The 5,246-nt window shown below is 39.0% G+C and overlaps 1 long non-coding RNA gene across 1 annotated transcript; it reads right to left on the bottom strand.

The window, feature by feature from the left end:
* Window positions 1-542: 542 nt before the first annotated feature.
* LOC106937196 (uncharacterized) lies at window positions 543-3,349 on the bottom strand. The gene is made up of 2 exons (XR_001422339.1): window positions 3,084-3,349; window positions 543-3,004 (listed from the first exon to the last, which is right to left on the bottom strand). It is a non-coding gene; the product is annotated as an uncharacterized LOC106937196 (long non-coding RNA).
* Between the last annotated feature and the right edge of the window lie 1,897 nt (window positions 3,350-5,246).

The following is a 5,246-nucleotide window of genomic DNA, read 5'->3' as shown; positions in this document are numbered from 1 at the left end:
TCAAGGATAAAACCCACCTGTTCAGCACCGCCTTTCATAAATGATAATTGGAACATTAATTATTCTGGTCTGGATTATTATGATATTTAGATTTATATAGTTATAACTTTAATTTGCCACAGTAATGTCATATTTTTGTGTTTTTATCATGTAAAAAACTTGGAAATGTACCAAAAAAACTGGACATTGATGTCAGATTTTTCAGGTTGAAAACCTCAAACTGAATATTATTAAAGTATTATGGTGTTTTTTTATGAAGTTTCTGTTTTTATTCAAACTTTACAGTTTTCTGCCTCTGGAGGGAAAATGACCTGATGGAGGTCAGCAGTTCAGTAACTGAGCCAAAGCCTGTTGGTGCACCAACAGGGCACCAACAGCCTGGAAGCTGCCTCCATGGGGGCAACAGGGGCAGTTGGGGATGGGGTTGTGGGGGTAATTAGGGAGGCTGTGGGCAGATTGGCAAAGGATTATTGAAAGGTTGGGGGTTATCTGTAATTACTTTGTAATTGCATTTTAGAAGAGTAACTGACAGAAGATCGGTGGAAAAACTCTGATCTTTATTTCAAGTTGTGCATGAAATGTACAACTTTCTTTAGTTTTTAACAGTCCAGTTTCATAACAGTCTGTACAAAATATTTAACTAATATTCTGCTGTTTTATTTCTCTGTAAAGACAACGCTGATGTCCACCAATCAAATTAGCAAATTAGTGAAAAAACTTAAATATTATCAGGGCTCTGCTGTTCAGAAAACATAAAAGGAAGACTCAACATCAAATAATTTTATTGCAAAATCCCATTAAAAACTCCCGATCAACAGATTTACATGAAGCTCTGCTGATGGAGGCACCGAACCTCCATTACAAACTGCACATCAAAATCATTTCTGGGTTTCTTCTCTTATTTTTATTCTTCAGTCTTTCAGGAGAGAGAGGTGCAAAGTTAAACTTTAGATCAGTGACATCTGAAGACAGACGGATCGGATCACAAAGTGAGCAGCAAAGGTTTGTTTGTTTCTGCCTCATCTCTCTACATGTTGCTGTCAGTTGCATGTTTGCTGCAGACACCCGAGTCTGCAGACCGACTGCAGACGGAGGAGCTGCTTGTTGGGGGGATTGGCGCTGCGTAACCAAACTGAAATGAACTGAATTGATGAGGCGTGTTGGAGCAGGAACACATCTAAAGATTTCAGGACATTTGGAGGCCTCTGCTCTGCTCTACTCAAACAAATACCGTCTCAAAACTCCTTATGTAAAATCTTTTAAATTCAATCAGACATTTGAATTGACCGTGCAGGTTTTCGTCTGCAGTGGTTCTTCTATCGAAGCATCAGTTGATGTGAAGATGCTGCAGCAGGATGAACCAACTGTCAAGGATGGAAATGAGGAGGAAAATAGCTTTTCTCTGTCTTTATTATTTTATACATTAAATCCTCTTGATATATATTAGTTTGTATTTATCATTCTTACAGGTTTCAATGTATCAGTTCAATCCAAACCATCATTAAAGTCAAGTTCATAAATTCTTATTAACATGCTGATTTCAGCTCATTAATGGTTCATGTTGAGTCTGACTGAGTTGTGTCTGCAGCAGAATAAGACACGAGTTTAACTGAATGCAGTCTGCTTCGGTAGAAAAGAGACATTTAAGCATTTCAATGGTGGCTTTTACTAAATAAAACCTGAAGCATTAAAAATCAGACAATGCTTGTAACTTTAACGATTCCTCCAGCAGGGATAACAGTCAAAGTGTTCAGCTGAATTTTGGGGGTGATAAAAAGTGACAGAGCTGCTCCAGGTTACAGTGAGGCGTTGTTTACAGCCAGACTGAAGAGCGGCGCTCTGACGCTAGCCGTCGTTAATCTGCTGGGCTTGGAGGTTCACTCAGGTTTATGAAGCAGTTTGGGACAGATGGAAATTTAGGATTTTATGGAATGGAATCTGCAAGGTTTTATTGCTGAGGTGGAAATATATTCATGCTAATGGGTTAGGAGGGAAGTTCTTAGACTCAATGGCTTTAGTGATGCTGTCGTTTGTATGACTAAAGTCCTTTTTTAACAGCCAGTTTGGGACCTGCTGAACTGATGAAAATTCAATCATAATTTAGAGAGACTGAACATGTTTGCCTTTCTGGAAATAAAATCCTGACAGAGTTTGTAAAGAAAATCGAACATTGATGCAGTCTTGAGGCATCAATGTTCTTTGGTGTCCAGAGGACAAACATAATGCAGCTCAGCATGACCAGGTCAGCTATTATGGCCTATAAGCCACAGATAACCACCATACAAGACCTGACATACTTCCATCTCATTATTTCATCTCTGTTTCTGTTCATCTCCGTGTTAAAGGACCCGACAGGCTCTTTGACACGCGAGTCCTCACTGCAGGACACTAACATGTTTTCATGGGACATTTCTTACATTTTGTACTTGCAGAAAGAGCATAAATCTTATTTTACTGTGAAAAGTTTACATACTCCTTAAATTATTTCAGATTTTACAAACTTCAATATGTTTTATGAATATTTTATCAACAAGTAAAGCAGAAATGTGAGGTGGATGAAAAATCATTCCTGGTTTCTAAAAGATCTTATAAAACCAGCAGCTTATATTCAAATTCTTTTTCCATGACGCCCCTAAATAAAATAATCCAGCTGGTTGCCCAGAGCCTGCAGACAACATGAGGCACTGACAGTTTTGCTGTAACTTTATATCTCTGCCATTAGCACAGCTGCAGCTTACCAGTAATCTTGAGCTTTATTAGCAGCACTAAGCCCCGCCTCCTGGCTCTGATTGGTTATTTGTGAGCAGGTCTCAGTAGAGCCACAGGGAGGAGCTTGACCTTTTCATTATCTGTTTCATATTCTACTGTCAAGACATAATGACACTTTTAACAAACGTGAGATTACATTTTTATATGCACCTGTACTCAGAGCTGTAGCCAAGAGGACCACAGTGACTCTGAAGGAGCTGCAGAGATCCACAGCTCAGGTAGAATTTCCAAAACTCTGAAAAAGAGAGGCAAGAAGGAAGTGAGCAGAATGAGAGCAAACTGAGATTCTGAATACTGTTTGGAGCAAAACTTACTCTGCATGTCATCCAGCTGCCAAATAATCCTGGCAGGATGCCTGCGACAGACTGCAGCAGGCAGAGCAACAGGCTAAGGGCCATCCACTTCCTGCTCAGCGCTGCATCCACTTCCTGTGCAGCTCTGCCTTGGTGCAGCTCTCCTTCCTGATCATCCAGCTGAGGAAAACCTCTGAACTGTAAACTGGTTGATTAGAGGAAGTCTGACTGGCTCACCTGCTGAACCGTCGGTTGGTTTTTCATCTTCAGCCACAGATTTTTGTTCTTCTGTCATCCTGACAGGAAAACACAGGGATTCAAAATAATATATCCATATGTGCAACTATTAAATTAAAGTTTTAAATCACAAAGAATTATAATAATATATATTTCTATATATCAGACTTTTATAAAAATGGTTTTGAAGAATAAGAAAACCAATAAAGTCCACCTCAGGGTAAAGAGCTGGGAGTCTGGGGGATTTTAGGAAACCATCTGTCAACCAAAGCATTTGGGATCGAGTGCTAATATGGATTTTAAATATTATTCTCTCTGCAGGTGGGACAGCTCCCCCCCCCGCCCCCCACGGTTCCTCTGTGAGGGGGGGGCTCAGAAGACAAATGGGGCGGAGGTCAGAAGGAGAGATTCCGAGGAGATTCAGACGTGTCTGACTGGAAGTCGACAGTTTATTTGCTGCCTCAGAGTGTCTGCTTTCTGACGAACAGAACAATCAATACTGAACTTTTCTGTGTTCAACCAGTCTCATTCACCCATAAGCAAATCGGAAACTTGGGATGAACAACCTGCATGTTGCCCAGAAGGGTTCCAGATTCAACATGTTGGAACGACTCAGTTTTCTGATCTGATGCTGTGAATTTTACCAGCAACCAGAGGAGCCAGAAAAAACAAAAACAGGCTTCCTGTCGTCTTCTTCATTGTTTTGGTCAGCAGCAATCCGGCTGTTGGTCATATGACTCGCCTTATTAAAAACATGTTTCCATTGCAGTTTTGCAAAATACATCTATTTCGATATGGCTGAAAAACTGCCTGACCCTAGTGCAAAAACTTTTACCAAAAAACAGGATTTCTTTCAAAATTGCTGTTTCCAATAGCCAAGTTTATTTTGGTCATTTCAATTTGCGCAGTTTTAAGGTTTATGTCAACAGGCTGACTGACTTCCTGTTTTGTTCCAGTCTAGGATTTAACATTCAGACCCGAATAAACTGTGGTGGTGATGTCAGTGATGATGTAATTGATGATGTCAGACCACGTTTTAGCTCTCAGTCAGTAAGTACAACATTTAGTGTCACATTACAAATACTGGTGAAAAACCATCGATCTTTACACTGCGTGCTCCAGATTTGGTCAAAAACTGAAATTGAAGTTTAGGTAACACTTTATTTGAAGGGGGTTGAATAAGACTGTCATGACACTGTCATAAACATGACATAACACCTGTCATGAACATGAATAAGCCTTCATGAATATTTATGGCTGTTGTCATAAAGCGTCATTCAGTAAATTATGACACTTTTAATACAAAGTTGACATTATTCAAAATGTCTTTGTTATGACAACTTGACATTAACCAAGAAATCATTACTGATATAAATTTGTTATAAAAGTATTACGTATCTTTATGTTATTAAAGTTTAAACAGTAATGATTTCTTTCTTCAACTTTGTATTAAAAGTGTCAGAATTTACCGAATGACGCTTTATGACAACAGTCATAAATATCGAAGGCTTATTCATGTTTATGACATGTGTTATGTCATGTTTATGACAGTGTCATGACAGTCTTATTCAACCCCCTTCAAATAAAGTGTTACCGAAGTTTCTTTTAGACTCAAGTTGTGTTTATGTTTTGAAATAAAAACCAAGCTGTAAATGAGGCCTTCTTCTCTGCCTCCAAGTCTTCAAGCTTCATTTAGCTCAGATTCATCATCGTCTGCTGGATCTTCTCTGCCTTTCCTCATAAATCCACCAGATTTCATATGTTAGTGGAATCAGACCTGTGAGTTTTAGGGCCTGATGCAGATCCATCTCGTGTTAAAAATTATTCATTTCAGTGATGTGGTTATTCTCAAAATAACTGAGATATGACAGAGAAGTCGGAACAATTGATGATTTGATGAGAGTCAACTAAATAAATGCAAAGTTATCACAAACTTTGAATGAAGCT

This window comes from Poecilia latipinna, unplaced genomic scaffold (assembly GCF_001443285.1).
Source record: "Poecilia latipinna isolate Pla-1442-1.1 unplaced genomic scaffold, P_latipinna-1.0 Scaffold2294, whole genome shotgun sequence".
NCBI lineage: Eukaryota > Metazoa > Chordata > Actinopteri > Cyprinodontiformes > Poeciliidae > Poecilia > Poecilia latipinna.
Note: the sequence above shows the minus strand (reverse complement) of the source record. Positions and strands in the feature narration are given on the sequence as shown.